The following is a 13,790-nucleotide window of genomic DNA, read 5'->3' as shown; positions in this document are numbered from 1 at the left end:
GCAGGAGAACATATATGGAGAAGCTGACACAGTGCCGGGCACCTGGCAGCCCCTCTGGAACTGTTTACTCCTTCCTCCCGGTTTCCTTCACCTACACCCCCTGAAGCCCTGCTGGGTGCTAGTACGGGCCGAGGGAGTAGACACCAAATTGAGAGTCCCTCTGGAGAAGAGACAAGAAAACTGTCTGCGTTGTGCTTGAACATCTTCCTTCTCCTCTGGTAGCCAGCTGAGTGAACATAAGATCGGTGACAGTCAACTGTTTCCTTTTAATTGGTATCGCCAATTCTGCGCCTTCAAACAGCTCCAGCAGACTGCAGGGTTTAGTTTTTAGTTTGCTTATAAAATACTCTGGAGCCAACTTGGTGAAAGGTGTCTGGGTTTTCCTTAATGAGCTGACTCTGACAGAGGTGCTTGGTTTTCTCTGATCTTCTGCCCAGGTTCCAGCTTTCTCCAGTGCTCGCAGGTAAAGGCCAAAAGAAAAGGACTGGTGGGGCCGTCAGCTGCCCCAGGGAGCTTGAACAGAGGAGGTGAGGACAGAGGCGAGGGGACCAGGAGGCTGTTTTTCAGAGTGGGGCTGTGGGAAGCATGGGGGGGGCAGGCTGAGAGCAGATTGCCATAGTAGAGTGTGTGTGTGTGTGTGTGTGTGTGTGTGTGTGTGTGTGTGGACTCAGATCTCCAGAGGTGAGTAGGACACTCCCTAATTATTATTTTTTTATTTAATTTTTTATTTTATATTGGAGTATAGTTGATTGACAATGTTGTGCTAGTTTCAGGTGTACAGCAGAGTGATTCAGTTATACATATACATATGTCCATTCTTTTTCAGATTCTTTTTCCATATAGGTTATTATAGAATATTGAGTAGAGTTCCCTGTGCTATAGAGTAGGTCCTTGTTGGTTCTCTATTTTATATATAGTAGCGTGTATCTGTATAATCCCAACCTCCTAATTGATCCCTCCCTCTCACATTTCCCCTTTGGTAACTATAGGTTTGTTTTTGAAGTCTGTGAGTCTGTTTCTGGCTTGTAAATAAGTTCATTTGTATCTTTTTTTTTTTTTTTTTTTTAGATTCCACATAGAAGTGGTATATTTGTCTTTCTCTGTCTGGCTTGCTTCACTTAGAATGAGACTCTCTAGGTCCATCCGTGTTGCTGCAAATGGCATTATTTCATTCTTTTTTATGGCTGAGTAATATTCCATTGTATATGCGTACCACTCAGCTTTATTTTTCTCCGTAGTACTCATCGCTACTTGGCATAACATCACATAGCTATTTGTTTATAATGTGTCTGCCTCTAGTAAATGTCTGTAAGCTCCATGAGGGCAGGAGCCTTGTCTATTTTGCTCACTGCCTTACTCTCAGCCCTGGCACATATTAGGTATTTAACAAACGTTTGTTGAATAAATAAATGAGTGGGTAGGTAAGTGTCTTGTGTGTCTGGGGCAGCAAGCAGCAAGGTGAGAGGTGATTATATAACATGGGCTTGACAGTAAATGGGGAGGAAAGGTATCAGATTAACCTTCCCTTAGTATATTCTTTTTCTCCCTCCCTTTCTTCCCATCCCCTGCTTTATTTCAGTGGTTTTCCTGTCTTTCTTAGGATTTATCTTTGGCTGTTAATAAATATGTTTATCGCTTTTACCGTTTATCTTTTCATCTCCCAGCTCTAGAAGATAATGAACATGTTGCTTCTTCGTCCTCTGTGAGTTAGATCTACACTGTCAGGATTTACAACATCTATGGCCTGTTTTCAAATCATAAAGCCCAACTTGTTTTAGACTTACTCCTACATTTAAGTAGATTTAGTGGTCTTCCCTGGTCCTTTGCTATTGTTTTGCATTCATTTCTTAGGTGGCTGGAAAGTTCTTCCTCTGATAGTTTCTTCAGGATAAGCTCATGGAAACAAAATGCCTTAAATTCTTGCATGTTCAAAAATGTTGGCTTGTTACCATTACAATGAATGATAGTTTTTCTGGGTATAAAATTCCAGAGTCACATTTTGTCTTTTGAGGACTAACTACAAAGGTGTCACCTTACTGTCTTCTAAAAGCAAATGATGCAGTGTTAAAGTCTGAGGCCAATTTCTTTTTACCCCCATCATATGTGAGAGGTACATGGCTGCCCCAAAATTCTTTGTCTGTGAAGTCTTATAAATGTACCAGATCATGTCTGTCAACTTTTCCCTGGATTCTCTGTGACCTTCAATATATCCAGGCCTTCTGTTTTCAGGAAGATTTATTGAATCGTATCTTTAAATGTTCTTTTATGTCCTTTGCCAATCTATCTTTTCTGTCATTTTCTTGTAAATCCCTTTAAGCTCTTCATTTATTTCCATTTCATTTTTTCCTCATTTTTCCTATCATTGTCTTTTCCTTTCTATTCCTTTCTATATTCTTAGGAATGTCTTAGTTTATATGCACTGCTTTCAATTTTGTCTTTATTTCTGTAATGGTTTTACTTATTTATTTTTAAAATTTCACTTCTTTCCACATTTCTGCTAGCTTATGCTTCACATTCTTCCGTCTTACCACATTTTCCATGAGCTCTTACATATCTGCTTTAGTGTGTGTGTGTGTGTGTGTGTGTGTGTGTGTGTATGTGTGTGTGTGTGTGATTGCTTCATGAAATTTTTAAAAGTTCATGGCAAGGTATTTAGTCACTATGGAGCAGATACAAAAAAACTCCTTTGCCATTATTTTTCCTGTTCTTTTCCTTAGTTTTCTTGTGATATTTTTTATAGAGCCTGTACTAGTTCCTTTTTTGATGTCGTAGTTTTGAATTAGGTAAACTTTTTTCTATAATTTGTATAAGATTATAATTTGTAACAGGTTTGTATAGAGAAGAGATGAGTGTTCCAGGAGGGATTTTCCTTCATTCCAGGGTTTTGTGTTAAGTCCTTTGAACCTTCACCTCTGTCTAGCCAATGAATACCAGCAAATATAGAGCTGTTAACAGTGCCAAATCCTCTGTCCTCCCAGCATGTGAAAGACTGCTTCTGCACACATGACACGTCTGTGTGGCTCCTTATTCAACCCATCCTTATCCGCTTCTAGGAACAAAACCAGGTCCAGGAAGGCTCAAGCTGACGTCATTTTGCAACCTCTTTCCATTGTGTTGTTCAAAACAAGGGATTGTGATTCTGTAATTCTCACCTTAGAGGGTACCTTTCAGGCTCCCTTGGAAATGGCAGCTCAGGGGCACCTTCTCTCTTCTCCTGCTCTGCAGTCTTTTCTGTTCACAGTTCACAGACAGTTCCATGTCTCCTGGGCTCATCAAAGGTAGACTTGGTGTTTGGGTCTTGGTTCAGGGTTATTGTTGAAAAGGGAAGAATGGATGCTAACCGTGTGCACCATGTTCAAAGAGGACGACCTCAGCCCTTTGCGAGCAGTCTGTTTCTTTGTTAACATAAAGTCTGTTTTCCCACAGTTCCAGTTCCCCAGGAAGCAGCTGTTTTCTTCTCCCTTTCTGGCCCCTCTCCTGGTTTCCGAGTGAGGTCAGATTCTTTGTTCCCAGAAAGCTTTACCCTGACTTGCCTCTGAATCCCCACTGTTCTTATAGTACATACTGGGCGTAGCATCTATTGCCTTGCACTGCACCATCTTTTTATAGGTATGTGTACTTCTTTAACTGAATTGTCAACACTTGGGGGCAAAGTGTGGGGCATGACTGCTCTATGCCCTCTCTACTACTAGCACAAGTCATTCAGTGTCATAGGTGCGACATCATGCTTATGGATTATTCCCTTACTGTATGGTTTCCTCTGGTATTTGGAATACTTTCATTGTGCCTCATGAATTCTGAGTCTGTGTATTTGCTTCCTGGGCATTCTTCTTACCGAATCAGGTAGCTGTGTAGTTGGCGTGTGTTATATATGCTGTATACACGGTCATGAAGATTTTATAACACATACGCTGCCTCTGGTAGAGAACTATGGGTAAGTACCCTCCTTGAATTTAAATGACACTAGTTAATGTCATCAGGAATAACCTTAGCTTTTAGTGTCTCAAGGATTAGGTAGGCCAGTGGTCCTTTTAAAACCATACTCCCTAGGTAGAGCCTTTGTCATCATGCGGTGATATTCTTGTAGACTACGTCCTATAAATAGCAGTCACAGGGCTTCCCTGGTGGCACAGTGGTTGGGAGTCCACCTGCCGATGCAGGGGACGCGGGTTCGCGCCCTGGTCTGGGAAGATCCCACATGCCGCAGGGCGGCTGGGCCGGTGAGCCATGGCCGCTGAGCCTGTGCGTCCGGAGCCCTGTGCTCCGCAACGGGAGAGGCCACAGCAGTGAGAGGCCCGCGTACCGCAAAAAAAAAAAAAAAAAATAGCAGTCACATTCCACAGGGTCAGACCTAAAGGTAAAAGGGATCACCAGGCCAATCATTCTCTTAGGGACTCCCAACCCTCCTTAAGTAGAGGCATTTCAAAACCTGGGATTGTAGGAGAAATAGTTGAACAACAAACAGAAATCTTCCATGTGATCTTGATTTACAAAACCCCAAGGAATATGTCTCCCCATATCCACCCCCTACTCCCAGACTCCTAAAGGTAACTGATTTAGTCCAGTGCCTGTGCTTTAGCTGAGGAAGCAGACACAGGCAAGTATGGGACTTGTTCAAAGTGATACATTCCTTATGCATTTCTCCCGACCTGCTTTGCTGCTCTTGTCCGTCGTAAGACAATCCAGAAACCACAAATGGACAGTTCCTCTGATGGATGGATCTGATGTATCTGAAGGTCAGCTCGTGCTGAAGTCGGGCTTGGTGTCTGGGCTGGGCTGAGTGGAGGGAGAAAACACTATTTTAGGAAAAAAGAAGCTGTTGGAGCAGACTGGAAAATGTGCATTTGACACCGATCAATGAGCCTGTGCTCAAGCTGAGATGTTCAAATATGATAAAGAGCTAGAGAAACTAAAATGGTAATTCAAACCAGAGCAGCCTGTTTGACCTCAGCCAGTTGGAGACTCAGTGGAACAAACCATTGCTTCTCCAAATAAGAAAAAAGAGAAGGAAAAGGTTAATTTCCAGTTTCTGGGAAAGTAAGCCTAAAACATGATGGATTTGAAAACTCTGCCAACAATTTCTCTTTCACTTTTCTTTTTCCTCCTTTAACGTTTCTGTTGCTGGAATACTAGTCTTTTAAATTTCATTTCATATCAATAAGGCAACTACTACTGTGACCCCAGGTGGGAAAGAAGTGCATAAGTATAGAGCACAGCAGCTCTGGACAGGGGCTTGGTCTGGGTTAAGGCTTTGGTTAGGTGGGTCAGCAAAGCCAAAACAGGCTGCCAGGGACATCCTGGAACTCACTGGCACAGCCTGTGCATACCTGATGGGGGAGTCAACGGGGGCGAGGGATAGAGCATGTGAGCTGCCCGGGTTTGGGGATGGGAAGTTTGATGTACCAGGAACAGACTGGGTGCTGACCCTGCCGAGAAAGTTCCAACGCCATGTGGCTCTTTTGATGATGCTTGCCTTAGAATAATGATGTAGGACCCTGTGGACATTATTCTCATTGTACAGATGAGGGAGATGAGCTGCTGATAAATGAAGTGGCCTGCCTGTACTTACAAAAGTAGCTCTGACAGAGCTCAGCATGGATCCCTGAACTCTGGGTTCTCCTCTCGCAGTCCTTCCACGGTACATCACAGCATTCTCGCTTTCTCTGTGTTCTCGCCCGCAGACATTTCCTAAGTACCTGCTAAATGCCTAGCATCCTGCTGGAGGTAATGCTATAAAAAGTTGTTACAACATTAATTCCAGCCTAAGAGGAGCTTATTTTAACACTTATTGGGTGCATTTTCAGTTTTGAAAGTGACATATCACATTTCAGAAAGTTTGGAAAATAGCAGGAACAAGAAACATTTAAAATAATCACAGCCTGCTAACCCTCCTGTTATAATCATTTAGGTCCATGTCCTTCTGGTCATTTTCCACATACAGTTAGCTTTGTAAAAAAAATCTAGTGAAAACTATATCGTACCTACAATTTTATTTCTCGCTGTTTTCACAGAGCTTTTTGTCATAAGTAATTTTCCCCGTAACCACTTTAATGGCAATAGAATATTTGCAAAGAGCTTAATCGTTAGCATTTACTAACCACAGTGTTAAAGCATTTTATTGTATTAATTCAATAAATGTCCTTTAAGTGCTTTGCGCCCAAGCTCTCCTGGCAGCCCTCGCCCTGGTGACAGTCACCTTGACTTAGGCCAAGGGATTGGAATGTTAAGAACCACGTTGGTGGGAGGCCCCGCACAGGTTAGTGGGTCCCCCAGATGTTTTCCTGGCCCTTCCTCTGTTAGTGGGCTACCAGTGGCACAAACTACATTCAGGCTGGCTGGGGACAAGGTCGTCATCAACATAAGTAAGATCATCATAGATCCATCTACCATTTCTTTCTCTAATTCTTTCTCATGACTCTTTTAATCATCTCCCACTCACCCCCTTGGTGAGGGATGATTCCCACCTGAGGGTTATTACCTGACGCTGGACCGATGAGCTCAACAGCAGTTCATGGTCGCATGTACTCACTGCGTCGGGGAAGAGGATGCTGCACACCACTCAGGGCCACACAGGGGCTGCACTCAGGAGTAGAGGGAACAGCCAGGGGTTGTGGAGGGCAGGCTTCATAGTATCAAGAGGGTGGAGTGCCCCCTGGTTCTCGCAGGAGGGAGTGATTGGCTGGCACAAACCTGAAACCCAGACTCAGCAATGAGCAGGAACTGTGCTTGGTCTGTTTTTATAAAGAGGGCTGTTTGGTGAGAGAAAGCACCTAGTATTGAGCCTGAATTTTAGATTTCACAGCCCAGTGACAAAAACCGCTTCCCTTCCCTCATGGCCCCTCCGTCTTCTCCAAACACTTCCCTCCTACTATGTTTTTCTGTTTGTTGTTTCAATACTCTCGGCCTTTCTGGCTCATCTTTAAGAGGCTGAGGGTGTTGTGGTTAACACACTCTAAGACAGACAGCCTGGGTTCAAGTCCAGGCTTGGCTGTGTACCTGCTGGGTGGCATTAGGAAAATCACTTGCCCTCTCTCTGCCTTGATTTCCCCGTTTGTGAAATGGAGATGGTTGTAATAAGACTACTTACCTCATAGAGCTGTTGTAAGGACTAAAAGTTAATATGTGTAAAGCTTTTAGAACAGTGCCTGATGTGTGCTCTGTCACTACTAGTATGATTCTTTACTTGGGTTCAGTTCATACGTTTAGTTGTACTGAGTGAATAATAACAATAATATTCTGTTCTTTTCAGCTTTTCTTCCTACTCTGTCTCCGAGGCTACAGTTAGCATAAACCCATTTTCCAAAAATGTACTCTGTCCACTTTAGTCATTTATGTGCTTTTTTTTTTTTTTTTTTTAACTTTTTTTTTGTTTGTTCGGCCGCGCGGCATGGCACACGGGATCTTAGTTCCCCGGCCAGGGATTGAACCTGCGCCCCCTGCTGTGGAAGTACAGAGTCTTAACCACTGGACCACCAGGGAAGTCCTATAGTCCTTTATTTATAAATTGATCCATTCGCTTATCTGTTCAGTCATGAGCCTCTGCTGTGTGCCAGGCACTGTTCCAGGTGATGGGATCCATGCAAGAACAAGACAGGAGCTGAGGCTTACCACCCACAGTGGGGTGGCCAGTGGCAGAAAATGGGCAAGTAAGTGAACAGAAAGATAACTATGGCTGGTGATAAGAGCTCTGAAGGAAGAAAGAGCAATGAAGAGGGGGCCATTGGAAGGACACCTAAGTTCCGTTGTGCAAGGGAGCTAGGAGAAGGCAGGGCTTTTCTTTTATTTGGGCAGAATTCTCGTTTATTATGAGGGTGGTCTGAGGTACCCAAAGGGCCATAGATTTTCTGTTTCTTCATTTGGTGATAGTCACAAGACTTATTAATATTGTCTTCCAACGAGGATGTATGTTTTCTTTGTCTTCTCTGATATCCTGCCCCTGTCCTCCATCTCCTTCCCACCCTGCCAAGGAGGGGGTTGTCTTCTTAACCCAGTTTATGCATCAGTTTTGGTCTAGGATAAAATAAGCTTTGCAGAAGTGCAGAGAAAGGCTCAGAAAAACAAGCCCCACTTTTATTTATCATTTATTTATGAATGCATAACAAACCACTCCAAAATTTACTAGCTTGAAATGGCAACGATTTATTGTTTGTCACGATCCTGTGGTTTGCTGGTTATTTCCTCTGCAGGTTTTCTGGAGCTCCCTCATCTAGCTGCAGGAGGGGCAGGGCTGGAAGGTCCCAAATGGGCTCACTTAGGCGTACGGAAGTGGGTGCCAGTTGCAGCCTGGGGCACCTCTGCTCTCCCCCGCCAGGAGGCTGGAGCAGCTTCCTGTATTGGCAGCATTTAGAGACAGTGAAGGCAGAAATTACAAGACCTCTTGGATCCTAGGCTCTGGAACCCATACAGTGTCACTTCTGCCACATTCTGTTGGCCAGAATTCACAACGCCAGCTCAGATTCTAGCCAGTGAGATAATGTTAAATTTTAAAAAATCCCATAGTTCTTGTTATTGAAGCAGTGATTAAAAAAAACTGCGGAAGTGCTATTTGAGAACATCTATGAGGAATGACACGCTCAGTGCCAAATCATCAATTGGATTGATTTTCCTCTTCTCGGATGAGACAATGTATGTATAGACGAAGGCTTTGGTGTTCAATTGTGCAGAAAATGTTGAACACAGCAGGCCTGCTGCTGCCATCCTTAGACAGGACTGCTTGCAAGTGGGTCCTTGGCTGGTGTCTGGGAACTTGGATTTTCGGAGGGGTCCCATTGTTCCCTGACCGATGAGGATGGCTTACTGTATCTAGACTATTCGTGCAAACAAGATGGTTTATGCTAAACCCCTGCTTTCCTTATGGGAGTCTGGAATTTTGGTATCTGTTAGGCAGAGGGTACTCTTGTGACTTGTCCGCAGTACAAATCTTGGATACTAAGTCTCTGATTAGTTTCCCTGGGCAAGACAGAGCACATATGCTGCTGTATTTTGTTGCTGGATGGAGACTGGGCTCTGTGTGACCCCTCCTGGCGGGGAGAGAGCAGAAGGAAGCCAGTGCATGGATTTCCCCAGACCGTCGGTGTCCTTTCCCCCTTCTGACCTGGCTGTGTGTCCTTCCTACATCCCTGCAATAAGTCATAGCCACCAGTGAAACCATATGCTGAGACCCATGAGTCCTAGCAAATCTCCCCATTTAGGAATGGTCTTGGGGATCCCAGCACGCTAATCTTTTTTTAATTAATTAATTAATTAATTAATTATTTATTTGGCTGTGCCGGGTCTTAGTTGTGGCACGCGGAGTCTTTAGTTGCGGCATGCGGGATCTAGTTCCCTGACCAGGGATGGAACCCGGGCCTCCTGCATTGGGAGCGCAGAGTCTTAGCCACTGGACCACCAGGGAAGTCCCCCGGCATGCTAATCTTATTGTCTTATACATTTTGTCTTCCAAGAAAGTAGGAGCCAATTCCCAGGTGTCATGGGGCTATACCAGAACATCACCTTGGGGGCTTTTTATGCCTGGGCAGGAAGTAATGGCATGTTTCCTCAGAGCCAGGAGGTCCTAGTAGCAGCCTTGGTGGCTCTAGAGCAGTGTTTTGAAATGATGGTTTTGCGTTGATGATTAGCAGGTTCTATTTGGATTTGTGAATGTAATTGATTTATTGGTAATAAGGAGGCGGTAATTTAGAATATATGTAAGTGATTCGTTCCCTCTGTATAGCCTCTTTCAGTAAATGAGAAGGTTTTTCTTTCTTTTTTAAGATTTAATTTAATTTTAATTTTAATTTTAATTTATTTTTGGCTGTGTTGGGTCTTTGTTGCTGCTTGCGGGCTTTCTCTAGTTGTGGCTAGCTGGGGCTACCCTTCGTTGTGGTGCACGGGCTTCTCATTGCAGGGGCTTCTCTTGTTTCAGAGCATGGGCTCTAGGCACGCGGGCTCAGTAGTTGTGGCACATGGGCTCAGTAGTTGTGGCTCGCGGTCTTTAGCGTGCAGGCTCAGTAGTTGTGGCGCACGGGCTTAGTTGCTCTGTGGCATGTGGGATATTACTGGATCAGGGCTTGAACCCGTGCCCCTCACATTGGCAGGCGGATTCTTATCCACTGCGCCACCAGGGAAGTCCCAATGAGAAGGTGTTGATTGAGACAAAAACGAAAAGTAAAAGAAGCCACTTAGCCCTGGTCGGAACTGGACAGTCACCTGGAGCAAATCTGTAAGGAGAGCTTCCTGGGCCTGTCTCCAAAGAGGTCCTCTTTGTACCCTGCTTCTAAGCTAGGTGGTGGGCACAAGCCAGCCCACCGGAGCCCAGTGGCTACCGGGACATGTAACTGTGATAGAGGAAAAGTCAGCCACGGAACTCTTCACCCTGCTGCCCTGTACCCTGTCTCTAGCCCGCTGTTCTGGTGGTGTTGGCAGTGAAGGTGACCGTGAGAGTGGGATCCCTGTTGGCTGTCACCAGGCCTTTGCTGCAACCATTGCTGTTTCCTGGGGAGTCCCTGGGAGGCAAAGAACCTGGTGGCTGAGGAAAAAGCATATGAATCTCCCTCAGCAGGTTTAAGGTGGAATCTGTCGAACATTTGAGGGTCCTCACAGCTTTTGAAGGAGCATTTCTTCATATTTGAGAATGGGAGGAGGGGTGTTTAAAAAGCCTTAAAATTTAACAGAGATGGATTCATTTTCTTACCCTGCCGCTTAACAGCTGTGTGACCTCAGGTAGATTGATGAACCTCTCTGATCCTTAATGTCATAAACTGGGAGCAGTTATGCAGGAAGAACGAGATAGTGTGTATAATGCATCTAAATGCCTAGTATAAGGTAACTGCTTCTTAAATTTGAGTCCCTTTCAGGTGATGAGAAACTAATGATGTTTTTCTTCTGTTTATATGTATAATATTGGCCAAATTTTCTGTAATGAACAAGCATTTTTTTTTTATAATGAGAAAAAGAGGATTTAAAAAAAAGTTTAAAGTTTAAAACCCATGTCCTTGCCATGCCTCACATGTTTTCTCTTGACCTGAGCCTTTTCTGGGTCACTCGTGCTCTTAACCTCGGGTCTCTGTGAGCAGTCACTGTTCATTAACATCAATAGGGGCTTGGAAAGATCCATTTCTTAACTGAGTGACTGAAGAACTATTTGTCACTGACATACATAAAGTACCTCAAATATTTTCTCAGTTTTTCAGTAATTGTAATTTGAATTTTTTCATCCAGAATCATTTTCTCTTGGCAGGTTCATTACCAGGATATTAAAAAGAGAGAGAGAGAGGGAAAAAAAGCCTATTCTTTCTATAGGATTGTCATTTTTTCCAACTTTATTTTCACCGTGGATTCGTTTTTGTTTCCCTTCCAGCTAGTAATGAAATGCACTTTGCAGGAAAGTTCAGGGAGGGCTCCAGCAAGCTCTGTAGTGCTGAGGACCATTCATGGGGCCAGGGTCAGTTGAGTTCTGTGGAGTCTGCTAAGAAAATCTCTGGGGTGCCTGGCTTCTAGGCTGCTTCCCTCCTTTCAGCCTCTGACCACTGGTACTGAATTGAATATCGGAGACGGGGTTTTGGAAGTAGAAAAGAATAGCTTTGTTGCTTTGCCCGGCAAAGGGGGGACAAAGCAGGCTAATGCCCTCAAAACTGTGTGTCCCACCCTGGAGGGGGTAGTGAGGACACTTACAGTGTTCAAGGAGCAGGGCGTGGTCAGCTCGTGGACATTCTTCTGATTGGTTGGAGGTGAGGTAATCGGAAGTCAGCATCATCAACCTTCTGCTTCCAGCCGGTCTGGGGTCTGTGTGCTTGGGGGCCGCATACAGTTAACTTCTTGCACCTGCTGGGGGTTTCGGTATCTGCAAAACAGCTCAAAGGTATTGATATGTGTGTATTCCTTAAGGGGGAACCAGGACCCTGCCCCAAGGCTACACTATTGTTTCTAGTCTGATCTTCCCTTTTCCTTCTCATCCCCTCCCTTCTCTGATTAGCAATTGTTTGAACCTGCCCTTTGGAACTCAGGGATGGTCATGAAGGCTGAAGATTATTCCCTACAAACAAGAAATGGGGGACGCAGAAAGGCTGGTGTGCCCAGGAGCCCCACAGGGTCCTGCTCAGGTTCAGAGCCACATGGAGCCATCATAGTGTCTAAGTCTTTATGGGAAGCCCAAGAGTTGAGAGTCAGTCCATAGGCAGGGATTGAGCACACCTCAGTGCCTAGCTGGGTACTGGCCACTGGGGCGCATTCAGAAGCTTCAGACATAATGTCTCTATAGACAAGTTGGTGAGCTGTGGTATTGCCCATGGAACTTCAGTGGATACTGAAGGCAACGTATAATCTAGCACTAAGATGTATGGTACTAAAGTCAGTGAAGGCAGGGAACCTAGTGGCCCAGAACAGTTGGGAGGGTTCCCTGCAGGAGGCTAGAATGAAACTGGGATCCAAGGGTCAGGCAGTGTCCACATGGATTAACTCTTCATACCCGTTTAGAGCGAATCTGCTGCCACTTCTCTTCAGCCTCGGAGAATTTCCCAGGAGAAATCAGATGATTTACTGAGTAGCCCTGAGCTAATAAAATCTAGCTGTGGAATTCCACCCTTTTCTCACCCTCCCCCAAGCATCCTGTAAGATACCTCCCATTTCTCAAAGCCTCAGCACCTTAAAAGTCCCATCACCAACACTCGGCCTAATGCTTGACACAGCAGAAGATTCTTTTCTTTGCTAAATAAAGCCGATCCTTGTGCCAGTGCCACAAAAATAAACAACCTTCAAAATTAAATTCTACCCAACCAACATTTATCAAGTATCTTTGATTTTTCTCTGTGTATATAACCCAGATTCAACAGTGAATAGTTTCCTGCCCTCAAAAGAGTTTACCTCTTAGACTAGGAGGAAAGAGAACTACATTGCAAGATAGAATGTGAGAGAAGCTATAACAAAGAAGGTTGAGATTAATCCCAGTGGGGAAAAACTTCATGGAAGTGGAAGGTGTAGGTTTAGTCCCTAAAGAGCGCATGGAATTTACAAATGTGGAAATGCGGGGTGAAGGCGGAGTGGGGTTGGACATGTCATCTGCAGGGCATGGTATGAATGGGCACCAGAGGTGACAGGAGTAGGGTGTAGTCCAGGTTTGGCTGAGGTTAGGGATGTGAATGGTGGTCATGGCAGTTAAGACTGGTATGATGGAGTTTGGAACATGAGGCTGAGCGATGGGGCACTATCCTTGGGTCAGGGAAGATGCTGGCAGAATTTTGAGCAGATACAGGACATGAACTTCAGGCTGGCTTTTCTGGCATGTGTTAGGCATGTGTGTGGAGTGGAAGGGGGGGTGGGTTGTGAATTCAGGGTGGGAGGTGACTGGCAGGGGGAGGATAGGTCAGGGTTTCGTCCGCCTGACAATAATCCGGAGAGATGATAACGAAGGCTGCAAGTAGGACAGTGGCCGTGGGCCTGGAAGGGAGGGGACAGGCGAGAGAGAGAAGACGGGGGACCTTTTGCTTGTCTTTTCTCCTCTCCAGGTAAGCTAACACTGTCACTTAGCAGTCATTTTGGAATTGCAGGATTCTAATGCTTTTGCCTACAAAGACAGCGCTGCTCTTGAGCTGTGACATTGAGGGCAAGAGTCTGCCTTGCTGGGAAGTCGTTCATTTGGTTCAAAGGCCTTGGGCGGCATCTCTGGGACCCTGGTTGTCTCAGCTTCCAGCTGGCGGCTCCGTTCTCCCCGTGTTCTCTCTAGGAGGCGCTACGCCCTCGCCGCAGCGTGTGTGGCCGGGGTGGGGGTGGGGAGGCGGGGAGGCCGCCTTTCTCCAGGCAGACAGCGCCTGCCG

The 13,790-nt window shown here is 45.2% G+C and overlaps 1 protein-coding gene and 1 non-coding gene across 2 annotated transcripts in view; one reads left to right on the top strand and one right to left on the bottom strand.

Moving 5' to 3' along the window:
- The window catches only part of GPR39 (G protein-coupled receptor 39), a 245,731-nt gene that overhangs the window by 48,097 nt on the left and 183,844 nt on the right, over positions 1 to 13,790 (top strand). The gene's annotated exons all lie outside the window — the stretch shown is intronic.
- Positions 7,407 to 7,479, bottom strand: TRNAG-UCC (transfer RNA glycine (anticodon UCC)). Its single transcript has one exon. It is a non-coding gene; the product is annotated as a tRNA-Gly (tRNA).

This window comes from Lipotes vexillifer, unplaced genomic scaffold (assembly GCF_000442215.2).
Source record: "Lipotes vexillifer unplaced genomic scaffold, Lipotes_vexillifer_v1.1 scaffold535, whole genome shotgun sequence".
Taxonomy (NCBI): Eukaryota; Metazoa; Chordata; class Mammalia; order Artiodactyla; family Lipotidae; genus Lipotes; species Lipotes vexillifer.
Note: the sequence above shows the minus strand (reverse complement) of the source record. Positions and strands in the feature narration are given on the sequence as shown.